Source organism: Bactrocera dorsalis, chromosome 5, assembly GCF_023373825.1.
Source record: "Bactrocera dorsalis isolate Fly_Bdor chromosome 5, ASM2337382v1, whole genome shotgun sequence".
Lineage (NCBI taxonomy): Eukaryota > Metazoa > Arthropoda > Insecta > Diptera > Tephritidae > Bactrocera > Bactrocera dorsalis.
In genome coordinates, this window is record NC_064307.1 from 24,628,413 (window position 1) to 24,642,610 (window position 14,198).

Sequence of the window (14,198 nt, forward strand, 5' to 3'; positions counted from 1 at the left end):
TTGTGCTATATAACTCCTTATTTCTAACAATTTACAAATTTTTATTTTCATAAGAAAAAATGCATTATCGTTTCATATTTTTTATCTCACCTTTTGACACAACCAACTCTCTCTCTCTCTCTCACTCACTCTTTAACAGAGATCATTTGCGCACAATAGCATAATTAAGTATTCGCTAATCGAAGCGTGATACGCTCCAAATAATTCACGCTTGTCCAAATTAATCGTATGACCGCATATGTTTACCTCCCCATTTAGCTCCTAACGTTCCATATTTTTGGCATTTTGTTTTGTAACTGAAATTTGATTAAATCTTATTTTTAATTTTGTTTTTCAATGAGGGTTTAGAATACATGTATCAAATAGATTAATAATATTTCTCTTTTCACCGAATTAAATTATATTGTCAAGAAGTTAAGGTAAGTTAGTTTTGGTATAGCCGATATATTCTCATGCTTTCGTCTTCAGGCTCTTGTTCTTCTTCTTCTTTACTGGCGTAGGCACCGATCACGCGATTATAATCGAGTTAACAACAGCACGCCAGTCGTTTCTTCTTATCGTTACGTGGCATCAAATGGATATTCCAAGCGAAGCCATGTCCTTCTCTACCGACAGAGTTCAGGTCTTCCTCTTCCTCTGCTTCTCAAGGCGAGTACTGCGTCGAATATTTTCAGAGCTAAATTAATTTCATCCATTCGGACGACATGACCTAGCCAACGTAGCCGCTGTCTCTGAATTCGCTAAACTATGTTAATGTCGTCGTGGCAACGCATACAGACTATTTCATCTTTCGCAAAACCTTTCTCTTTCACAATTCTTTAATGTCGCAGATGTTGTCATCGTCCGTTGTTGATTTGCCAGGTATAAAACCACACTGAGTGACTTAATAGAGTTTGTGATCGAGAGGACTTTGCTTTCACATAATACGTCCGAGTAGCACCTGTAGCGATGTTGGCGAGAGTTATTCTGCGTTGGATTTCCAGGCTGACATTGTTGGTGGTGTTTATACTGGTTCCAAGATAGACGAAATTATCTACGACTTCAAAGTTATGACTGTCAACAGTGACGTGAGAGCCAAGTCGCGAGTGCGACGACTGTTTGTTTGATGACAGGAGATATTTCGTCTTGCCCTCGTTCACTGCCAGACCCATTTGCTTTGCTTCCTTGTCCAGTCTGGAGAAAGCAGAACTAACGGCGCGGGTGTTGAGGCCGATGATATCAATATCATCGGCATACGCCAGCAGTTGTACACTCTTATAAAAGATTGTACCTGCTCGATTAAGTTCTGCAGCTCGAATTATTTTCTCCAGCAGCAGATTGAAGAAGTCGCACGATAGGGAGTCGCCTTGTCTGAAACCTCGTTTGGTATCGAACGGCTCGGAGAGGTCCTTCCCGATCCTGACGGAGCTTTTGGTGTTGCTCAACGTCAGTTTACACAGCCGTATTAGTTTTGCGGGGATACCAAATTCAGACATCGCGGCATAAAGGCAGCTCCTTTTCGTGCTGTCAAAGGCAGCTTTGAAATCGACGAAGAGGTAGTGTGTTTCGATTCTCTTTTCACAAGTCTTTTCCAAGATTGGCACATGTTGAATATCTTGTCAGTTGTTGATTTGCCAGGTCTAAAACCACACTGATAAGGCCCAATCAGTTTGTTGACGGTGGGCTTTAATCTTTCACATAATACGTTCGATAGAACATTATATACGATGTTTAGGAGACTTATCCCACGGTAGTTGGCACAGATTGTGGAGTCTCCCTTTTTGTGGATTCTGCAGAGCATACTTAAATTCCAAACGTCGGGCAGGCTTTTGTAGAATCATATTCTACAAAGAAGCTGATGCATGCTCCTTATCAGTCCTTCGCCGCCGCGTTTGAATAGTTCGCCCGACAGGCTCTCGCCGCTTTCTTGTTCTTCAGACGGGTAATTGCTACTCAATCTTCTTCATGGTCGGGCAATGGAACGTCTGCTCCATCGTCATCGATTGGGGAATCGGGTACGCCATCACCTGCTGTTATGCTTTCAATGCCATTCAGCAGGCTAGAGTAGTGTTCCATCCATAATTTTAGTATGCTCTGGGCATCAGTCACTAGATCACCTCCTTGGGTTCTACAAGAGTATGCTCCGGTCTTGAAACCTTCTGTTAGTTGCCGCATCTTTTCGTAGAATTTTCGAGGATTAGCCCTGTCGGCCAGCTTGTCAAGCTCTTCGTACTCACGAATTTCGGCCTCCCTTTTTTATCTGCAAATATGTACGTCTCGTTTCCCCTTCAACTGTCGGTATTTATCTGTTATTCTACTATTGTTCCAAATGGAACTAGTGCCCTTGCTTATGTTTAGTATAAGCAACCACATGGTTTATAGAAATGTTATACATACATACATATGCTAATATACAGAAATGAGTCAGTGCACATATTCGCTCACACAAAAAATGTTTGATCGTAGGAGAAAACAAATGCATGCTACTCATATTACAAAGCTTCGTGTGTTATTCTCTATTTTGGTGAATGCACGTGCGTTAAGCACCCGTTAGGAATCTCTGTCATTGTAATCAATTTTTTTTTTTTTTCTTTGAATATTTTATTATTTATTAAACTCTGCATATATTTTAGCCCACAATCCACCCAATGATATTTCCAAAACGCCGTGTGTGCATAGATACGTACATATACATATATGTATACTATATGTACAGGTATTTGTATAGGTTTACTAAAGCAGTATAAGCTCGCATTGGCCTTATAAAGCTTATCCAAACATAGACAACTAGTTCTTGTACTTCTAGCAAATCCAGTAAATAATTGTAAGCTAACAATACTCACAGTGGTAAAGTAAGCCAAATGAAACGATTTCTATTGAAATGTTAAGTGCTACTATGTAATGTAAATATGTATGTGATATTTACTATATCTATTTCTACAATTAATACTTCTGTGTGATTCACATTCATTACAAATTCCAAGCTTGTTTGGTTCACTATCATTTAATGACTTAACACCTAAAAAACCAACTTCGCTTTTCCGGCCTTTTCAAATGTAAATGTAAAACTAATGCACTCTTTGTGTGCGTTTCGGTGAATTGAAGATGACATGCACTTAGTTACCTTTTATAAAGTACAGATTTACACAATACGAGTATTGCTTTATCAACAGACAAAAAGGCATACTATTTTTAGCATTGGAATCATAATACCGTTAGAATTTGGTGTAAGTACTGAAAGTATTTCATGTTACTACCTTCTCACAGACATTGTGACAAAAAAAGTACTGGAAAATTATAAATAGAACGCAAAATATTAATTTATTCAATAATATTTATTTTGTCGCCTACAAAGTAATCCCCATTCGAGGTAAAAAACTTATGTCAACGATTTTTCCAGTCGTCGAAACACTTTTCATAAGTCATTTTTGGGATGGCCTTCAGCGCCTTCAGCGAATTTTCTTTTATTTCTTCGATCAACTGAAAACTGGTTCCGAGGAGCGACAATTTCAGTTTGGGGAACAAGAAAAAATTACACGGAGCCAATTCCGGTGATTACGATGGTTTATTGATGGTATTCATTGCATTTTTGGCTTTAAGTTCGGTCACAATCGTACCCTTTTTGCAAAAATATTTAACTTTATCGGAACGAGTCGTACAAGGACGCATTTCAAACCCAAAATATCCTCCAAAATCATTCGAACGGACTCACGAGGAATGTCGAGCGCTCTTGCCATCTCTCCTAACACCTGCCTGATGATTTTCAAGCGCCATATCTCTCACTTTTTTTAATATTTCCATTAGTTTAAGAAGTAAAAGGTCGCCCAGAATGGCATGGCATGTCTTCAACGATCTCTGTCGACCGTCTTTGAAAGCTTTGTACCACTCGTAGGCTTGTGTTTCTGAAATTTCGTTATAAATGCAATTTGAGACAAATTTTTTGTTCGATCTTTTTATCCGGGTGCTTTTTTGTCACAATGTATTTGAGCCAGCAGTTTTATTATTAGTTTATTAGTGCGAAATTGAGCTCAATAGTATGAAAAACCATATAGAAAACTGGATTATGAGTGATCTCGTTCTATTATGCGAACAGCATTTTTCCAAGACATCTTAATTCACAAATAATTGCATACTAAAGGGTTCTTCAGAAAATTTCACTATTATAATAAAGCAATAATATATTCAATTTCGAGGAACTTGATTTGATTCACTACACTACGTCAAGCAGAAAATCGATTCACTTATTATCACTTTACACTAAATACAATGCTATGTAAGCACATATCATCTGATCAAATTTAACTCGGATTGGTTCATTTAGCTGATCGTGCAAACCGAATCGATAAAGAGCTTTCTTTCCTAGATTAGTAGAACCTTGAGATGCTTGGCAACATAGCTGAACGCCCTACATTCATCAAACGCATCATTAATGGTGACGAGACGTTGGTTTATAACTATTATTCGAAACTGTTCAACAATGTATGTAGCAAACGGTGCTTCAAAAATAAGCCAAAACCGAAAATCAGTAGCCAATTTTGAAGACGACAATAAGAATTTTTATTATAATACGTGACAATTTTTTTTTTTATTGTGAGCCCGTGCCAATATTGATGAGATGATATACATACATACCAATGGATGTTATGTTTAATAGATTTTGGTAGATACTTTGTATTCAGCTCGATCTAGCCAACTGAATTTATCAGCTGAATATTTTATTCCAAGTTATGACTATGTTAACTGAATAAAAAGTAAATCTGATGGTTAACATGGATCAAGAAATATTTCGAAACTTGTTATTTTGGTCTCGTATATTTTATTTTGAGAGATGAACATCTGAATCTAAACCCCTCCATTTCTTGATGTTTAATTATTTATAGGAAACAATTTTGATTATTCAAATTATATCTCAACGTACAGCATATATGTATATTTCTTTGGTGAACTCTTTGAAGATGAATGCCCTGTGATTTCGAACTTCGTTCTAAATTGTATATTCTGCTTTTAGGTAGAATTTTCGTTAATTTTTCTTTCAGTTGAATTTCAAAAACGAAACTATTTTATATACATAAGTCACATTGTGTTTTTCAATCAAAATGCCCATGCAATGGACTACTTTTAAGTTCCAAGTTTTCGAAATTCAAATAATAAAGAATGATATACAAAATTTCGAAGCAGATTTAATCGTAATTAACTTAAGAACTCATTCACGAACAGTTAAAAAATATTAAACCAAGAAAACTTCAACCTAAATTTCTGTTTAGAATATGGAGCACACATAATGATGATTGCATTTCCTTCTAGTCTTCATGTGGCGGCATGTCAGTGCCCTTAAACTGTAAAACAATGCAGTAATTGGAAGATACACCTTTGCATATTAAGCTGGGCTTTTGTTTTCAAAGCAACTTCAAATACTTTTAAATATGTGGACGAGTAAACCAATACACAGACACAAACCAGTACATATTGTTCACACAATTTTGGATGGATCACATTAAGTACACTCTGAGCAAAAAGTTTTCGTATATACATACATATGTAATTGCTAAAGTTGTTAATAAAATTTCGGCAAGCTCTAAAAAAAACATAATATTATTGAGGTTAGTTAGGGTTCATATCCAAAATTACTGGTTGATAGTTATGTATTAAAATGCTAATGTTAGATATGATATTCTTATTCTTGGGTATTTCATATATTATGTAAGAGATTTGTTTCATTAAACTTAGTCCACTTTACTTTTTGTATCCACTTTAAGATTGCTATCTGTTACTTGGGTATTTTAGTAGTTGTTAATTGTGAACTGAAGATATAACTATTATTTGCAGATTAAAAAAATCTCAAATTTCAACCAAAATTTCGGTGCAAGCCGAAAATGCAGCGTTCTTAGAAAAGAGGTACGCGGTTAAATTTTGTGTAAAACTCGGTAAATCTGCGACAGAGACGTTTGATATGATCAAGCAGTCTTACGCAGAAATTGCTTTAGCGAGAAGTGGTGTGTTTCAGTGGCACTGGTTTTTTTGGAAGGCCGGAAGAGGTCGCCTATGAATGAGCAAATCCAAAGTGAAAATGATGCTCATTGTCTTTTTTGATATCAAAGGCATCGTCCACCATGAATTTGTTCCTCTCGGACAAACCGTCAATGCCAAGTTTTACCTCCTCAAGAGATTCAACGAAGCGTCGATCAGGTCCAACAAGACATCGCAGCCGATTGGAAGTTGCACCACGACAACACTTCGGCTCACAACGCCTTTCTTGTGAACAGCTACCTCATTAGTTGTGCTCCCCCGGACTTGTTTTGTTTCCTTGCCTAAAAAGGCCGTTGAAAAGCAGGCATTTTGAGACGGCAGAGGAGATCCAATAGCGTGGATTTCGGCTCTCAGTTCTCCCAGCTATTTTTGTATTAATCTGAATATTTCGCGCACTGCATATTCCAAGAAGATGTTGATTTGCTAAAATCTCCAATCAAATTGTTCAGATCGAGCCACTATAGCATATATGTATGTAGCTGTCATTCAAACTGATTGATAACAGATTTTCAAATTTAGATATATATTTATATGTATATACATGTTTTCTTAACATACAGCAATATTAAACACCCTGGTGTACAAATAAATATCAACGTGTAAATATAAAATTTACACTTCACAAAACATCTAAAGTACCACCCTACTGTAGGTAGTGATGGCCAGTCAGCCTTGGCAACACTTTACAAGTGTATGAGTGAAAAATGCAAGAATAGTGCTGTGACTGATGTGTGTTGTTGTTGTTGTAGTACCCACCCCATGAAATCGTGCAGCGACACACTCTGAACACGATCTTACGGCGAGTGTATGAGTGGATGTATGTATGTATGTATCTGCTAACTAGGTAGTGCGCTCAAATACGCCGCTTTTTTGAGCTACACAAGACAGACAGATATGTGCATATGTATGTAAATGACTGCGGCTATGCATACATATTTATGCATGTGTCTGTATGTGCTGCCCAAGTACACGTTCTGCTTAGCATGCAAAGGTAGCTTCGGAGCTTCGCAGCTTTGTCGCTGTCACTTAAATTCTCAATGAGCTAGTCTGCTTGCACTTCATGTTGCACTGATCGCGCGTCTCGGCGCTGCCAATGTTCTTTACGATAAAGCGGTAAATCGGTAAATCGGCATGCCATATGCCACTGCGTATGTGTGTATGTATGCATGAGTGAGTGTGTGTTGGCGTGTGTGTGCCTCAAAAGTATCTGTGTGTGAAGCGAATAATTGCTTCTAGCAAACGAGCGGCGGGAACTCGTCGAATAGTTACAGTATTTTATGGTCTCGGAGCCGTTGTCTTTTCCAGTCTTCGAGTGGCTCTTAATGAGTGTAGTCTTCTGGTGCGGAAAAATTCGAAAATTCAAACATTTCACTTTGAGCGTAGTAAACAAACACAAAAACATAGAAATTTGTGGAAACTTATTAAACGAAAATGAAGAAGTCAAACCGTTAAAGTTTAAAGAAAAAATTAGTGAATAAAAAAATATTTTCGAGCGCCAAAAAATGTAAATATTGAATAATATAAAAATAATTGTTATGCAAAGTAAAAAATATATATTTATATGCACGATTATGCAGCTGTGTTCTCGCCAAGCTTCAGTTACAAACCAAAGTTACACAAGATATATTATATTATTCTTGCTTTTTTGCTTTTTTCTAATGCGAAAGCCAACTAAATAATATAAACAAATATTCACGCGATCCGACAGTGTTTTATGGGCTTGATATCACGTTTTATTGTCGTAATCGCTTGTAAAAGTTTTTTGTTGTTGTTGTTGTGGTTTTGCTAGTGTTGTGTGTGCGCGTGTCCTGGCTGGCATCCGCTTTTGCTGGCGTGTGCGTGAGTTAATATGCGGATATGTGTGCATGGTGATGCCTATGTGTGTGTGTTTAAAATGCCACTCTTTGCTACAGTGGAAAGTTTTGATATTTCTGTGGGAAAAGATTGCTTATCCTTCTGCGCCGTTTAAATGATAAAGTGTTTGTGCTTATGAGAAAAGGATTGATAAGTCACGTTTTATGTGAAATATAAATTAATTTGCTTTGGAAAATTAAAAAAAAAAAGAATTGGAAAAAATTATAAGTATGAATGTGTATTAAAAATATATCTATAAATGAATATAAAAATAATAATAATAAATAAGTAATTAATTTCTGCAGAATAATTCATATAACAGTGTGTAATAATCCTTTTTATTAAAGAAAAAATAACTAAATTTTTACTTTCAAAATATATACATACATATGTATTTTCTTTAAAGTAGAGCAAAATTAATTTAATTTAAATAAATAAAATATTCTAATTATTTTGTTAAAAAAATTATATGCAAAATTAAAATATTTTATTTAATTTACAAATTGTAAATAAATTTCAGAATAAAAAATATTGAAAACTTTGAAATTAAAAAATTTAATTTAAATATATCAAATATAAAAGTATTCTAATTATTTTGTTAAAAAAACAAAAATATATATGTACATATATGCAAGTATTAAAATATTTTATTTAATAAAATTTATATAAAATATAGTATATTTATTAAAATATATATTAATTTAAAAGTTTTAATTTTTTTGTTCTGAAATTTATTTAGAAATTAAATATTTTAATTTTTGTACATAGTTTTTTTTAACAAAATAATTATTTTTTTTTTGTATTTTATATTTATTGAAATAGTTATAATTTTAAAGGTGAAGCTCAATTAGTTTTTACAAAAAAATTTTAATTATTTATTATTATCATGGTTTCATATCAAATTTTTGTAAAACTTTAGTATTATAATTTATCATAAAAAACGAAACACAGAATAGTTTATTGTTAATAAACAATAGTAACGGCAATAATTATTATTAACAACAACAATAATAGCAAAAAAAATAATTCTTCCTTACAAAAAATAAATAAAAAGTTTTATTTCAAAATATTTATAATTTATATTTTTGAAAAGAAGTGGTTTCCAAAAGAGAAACAAAAAAAATTATTTCCAGCGAATACCATCAAAAATGTAAATTACAAATAATTTAAATATATTATGGTCAAAATAAATGAAAATAAAATGTTTAAGAAAAAATTATATAAAAATGTAATAAAGTTAATTAAATTGAAAATTAAATTAAATCAAGTTCACATATCTGAAGATTAAAATATTTAAAGTTTTAAGCAAAAATAATTAATCCGTTTTTAAAATTCAGCAAAGCAAGATATTAAAGGAAACAAGAAGAACCATTTTTTTTTAAATAAAGTGAAAAAATTAATGAATTAAATCTGATATACAATTAAATATTTATAAATAAATTACTGGTAAATGTTTTTTTATAATTTTAATGAGAATTTTTGCATTTAAGACTAAAACAAAATAATGATATATCAAAAAAAAAGGAAAACTGTTAGCTTCGGGTGCACCGAAATTAAAATAATAATTTCACAAATAAAAAATTTCTCTATATGACCTTGCTTTTGGACGTTCAGTTCGCCACATTCTGTATGGGTCCGATCTGAACAATTTTTTTGAAACCGTGAAAACATCTCATCAAATTAAAAAAAATTCCATACAAGAACTTGAATACGATCGCACAGTTTGTATGGCAGCTATCTGCTATAGTGGTCCGATATCGGCGATTTCGACAAATGAGCTATTTCTTGGCAAGAAAAGCATGCTTACAAATTTTCAGACTGCTATCTCAAAAACCGAGGAACTAGTTTGCATATACATAGGTATACAGACACTTAGGTGGGCTTGGTTAAATCGAGTCAGCTCGCCACGCTGATCATTTACATATGTACATATATGTGCTATATATACTTAATATACCCTGTTTAGGGTATAAGAATATTTTGAAAGTGAAAACTTGAAAAATATATCAATAAAAACTTTGAAAGTTTTAAATTTTTTTGTGAAAAGTTATGTAAAAAATTAATTATAAAATATGACAGCTGATTTTAATAGCAAATTCATTAAAAATTTATATGTATATACATAATTTTTAAAACTAAAACATAATATTATTTTTATTGCCGAAAGTATATGAATACTTCATGTTTTTAAATTTCAAAAAAAGTTCACAAATACTAGATTCATCATAAAATTATTAAAAAAGTAAAACAAAATCCTTTAAAAATTTAATTGGGATTGTTCTGAATATTTAATGTTTAAAAAAATTTGTAATCAAATTAATTTAAAAAATGCACTTAATTTTTTAAATTTATTAATTTTGGCTTCAAAGAAACTATTTTCATCTTATATATGCATATCAAACCACACCGCCTATTTATACCTATAGTGCTTATTATAGTGCCACATTTATTTGCAAAAATCTTTTATTTATTTGTTTGATGATATTTATTTTTATTTTTCGCTATTTTTAATTTGCGCACGTTTTTTGAACTAAACACAAAAGTATTTCATTTTTTTAGCAAATAGCTACGTGGGAATTTAGAGTTTCTTTACAAATACATGTGTAAAGAATGTATTTATATTAGGCTGGGTAAATTCACAAGTTGTCGTAAATTTAGAGATTTGAATTTACAAACATGAACAAAACGTGGCTGCTTGTGGAATTTTTTATAATTGAAAGAGCCTTATCATAATATATTAAAATAAATCAAAAGTAGAACGTAAAAACAAACTCTTAAAAAAAGTAAAAAGCTAAACCCATACACAAATTGTTCAGAACGGACCACTATAATATACAGCTACCATACAAACTGACCGATCAAAATCAAGTTGAAGATATTTTTATACACTTTCATGCTATAAGAAATGTATCTGTGAAGGGTATTATAGTTTCGGTGCTGCCAGAAATTAACTTTTTTCTTAAATTAAGTCGCCAATAAATTAGATGTTACCGTATATCGTGAATCCCTCTATTATGCACGCAAAGTAAAAGAATTTTCTTTTTTATACATAGTGTGTGCCACGTTTTTTAACATACTCTTTCTGTATTCTTTATTTTTTAATCGTTTTGGTTACAAAAAAAAAAGCATTTCCTCAGCACTAACAATCTATTTGTGTACGTACACAAGCTGTCATAACAGTGTATACAGTAAAAAAAATTATGTTGGTCTAAAAAACTGCAATGACCATGATCTTAGTCAGCCCGTTCCCATGACAGTCGGGTCTACGTAACCGGAACGGACCCGTATTTTTTATCCCTTCAAAGACTGTCAACTCGGCTACAACATCAACAGTGTTTTTCAGCATTCCAAATCACATTCTGAGAACTTCTTAAAATCTTATTGGAATGTAACAGCTCTAACCTTACATTTTGACATATTCTCTTTACTCAGACTATAATCAATAAAATATATTTGGTATAAAGTACGATATCTAGACTATTCCCCTTAATATCCATTATTAATAAATATATTTAAGCCATTCGCTGGAATCTACCTGATTCTTATATATTAAAAGGTCACTTATACAAAGGAAATCCAAAACTATGTTCTTATATTTCTTGACTTTTTTTTAATATAATTTGTGTGCTCTTGAAATTGGTATAAACAAATGAGAGAAAAATTAATACTAAAAAAACTAATTCCAAAAAACGGTCGATATTCCAGCCTCTAGACTAGAGTACGCCTTTTAGAATATAACATATAAAAGGTAACAATACAGAAAGAGTTGTAAAAGTACTAATCATCAGAATTACTTTTAGAGTTTTAAGTCAAAGGATAATCTCTCTACTTAATCCATTCATGGGTGTATAAAAATGGTTACGAGTTTCATATCATTTGTTCAATTCAAAATGAAATTTGATTGATTTTGTTAACAATTTCTTTATGTATTGCACCATTTCGTTGTTCTCTTGTGTAAGTATGCTTTAAGAGCATGTGCCGGCAGAAGCATGATGAGCACAAGTGTGTTTACTATGTATATATGCACATATGAACGTGTTTTCCACGAAAATGCTTCCAAAAAATCGAATTTCAAAGTCATTCACGTGCCAAGCCACAAACAACTTTCTTCTTTGAAAGTTTTCTATTTAATATTATTATGCGCCCTATGGACTATCTTATAATAACAACGTGCGGTTATTGGATATATTTCTGTGTATACACGTTTTTTTAATAATAACAAGTAAGCAAAGCTAAGTTCGAGTGCAACCGAACATTTTATACTCTTGAAACTTGCAGGAATCAAAGCCAGGGAAATATATTAAGATGTAAAACGTCAACCAAGGATCAGCATTTATATATGCATATGCTGTATTTAACTCATACACTGACCGAAATTTTTATACTTCGCTCTTTCCTAGAGTTCGAAACGATGATGTCCATCCATGTGATCCAAAAAGAGATTCTTTCAGACCTAGATAAATCATTTCTTTGCTAATTCATCTATGGACTCATTTCATTTGTTGCTGATGTCTCCTGGGCGTCAGAACAGTTTCCTTGTAGTGCGAAAATAAATTCTACAGAATTTAAAGCTAAAAGTCCGGTTTAAGGGGTTACATGGCTTTCCTCGGGTAAAAAACAGCCATTTTCAACAATTTTTTTCTCATATAAAAAATGAAACATTTTATTAGAATTTTTTATTGTTACAAACATACACTATTAACAAAGAAATGCGATGCCATTTCCGGTGACCACTTGGAAAAGTGATGGATCATCTAAAGTGAAAATACGGGTTTTAGTTAAAACCTTAACTCAGAACTTAGACGGAGGAAAAAGAAATGAAAATTGGATTTTGGTCAGACCTTTTTTAAAAACACAGTTTCGAAAAAAATGCGTTTAAAGACGGCGCACTTAGCCTAGCTAGCCTCGATCGACAAGTTATCAAGGCTGTATCTCCGAAACTATTACTCGGATCAAAATTTAGGACAATATGCTAGAGGTATTGTAGAATTTCTTAAACAATAAAAATAATGAATGTTTTGAAACCCTTAAACCCATGTAACCACTTAATGGCGTTCTAATGTTATTCTAACTGACCGAAGAGATTATTGTATGTGTATAGTATATCCAAAATATCTGTATCATTTGCTATTTATGGCAACAATAGGCATAACTAAATCTGAAAACGTAACCGGCCAAAGATTTGCAACCTTCTTGTCGAGTTAAAGTTATATAATAAGTAATTTATGCCAAATTTCGTGAAGGGACATAAGTATATTTTCAAATAAAAAAGTGCTCCATAATGGACAATTGGTCAGTTTGTATGGCAGCTATGTATATACTATAATGGTCCGATTTCAGCGGATTTGGCAAATGATCAGCTTCTTGGAGTAAATAACGTCTGCGAAATTTCAGATCGATGTCTCTAAAACTAAGGAACTAATTTTCGTTTATACTTAGATAGACAGACGAATATGGCTAAATCGGTTTTGATCGTGACGCTGATAATCTACCATATTTGTATACTTTATAAGGTTTCCTTCTGGGTGCTACACACTTCATAAACCCAGTTCAGGGCATACGAAAACGATTAAATTGTATTGAAATATGACTCCTCTCTAGTGCTTTGTTAGGTGATAATATATTTTTAGTCAATTCTAGTATTTAAATAAGCTGTTATAATATTGACTATGATCAATATTAATCTAAGACTTCCTCGGCACATACATATGTACATTAGAGTGGGTCGATTTTTTTCTATGAAATGACGGTTGCAAAAATGTTCTTGGGATCATTTTAAACAACTTTGTCTGAGGGAATATGGGTCTAAAACTGGTTTCGAGCCAGCGATTTTGAAGGCAGGGTTTATCTTTTGTGGATTATAAAAATGTCTTCGTAAAATTTTGAGATATTCGAATGAAATTTACGTATGTAAGATGCATATTGACATTCTAATGATCATTTTTCGCAATCGGACAACTACATAAATCACTTATCTCCCAGACAAGCGATTATTCAGAAAAGACAGATACGCGATTTCATAGAAAAATATTCGCTCCACTCTAATGTACATACATATAGTATGTATGTACATACGTACATAAATATGAGTACATAAAAATATACATAAATCAAAATAAACAAAGCCGGGCGCGTTTCCTCCGAATATCAAAATGAAAATCACCTATGACATTGGCATTGGCTTAAGTGCAGACAACGTAAGATGTATGTACATATATGTATGTGTGTCCATGCACATATATGCATTTACGATTAATATTTACATATACAGACATTCGCGTACTCACATATATACAAGCACATATGACTTTTATGCACTTGTGTGTTTCTCAAACGAA

The 14,198-nt window shown here is 32.8% G+C and overlaps 1 protein-coding gene across 2 annotated transcripts in view; it reads left to right on the forward strand.

Moving 5' to 3' along the window:
- Positions 1-7,297: 7,297 nt before the first annotated feature.
- LOC105224893 (bumetanide-sensitive sodium-(potassium)-chloride cotransporter) overlaps positions 7,298-14,198 on the forward strand; it is a 35,067-nt gene continuing 28,166 nt past the window's right edge. For both annotated transcript variants that reach the window (XM_049458249.1, XM_049458250.1), the window contains exon 1: positions 7,298-7,510. The gene's annotated coding sequence lies outside the window, so the exon portion shown is untranslated. The remainder of the gene's footprint in view (positions 7,511-14,198) is intronic.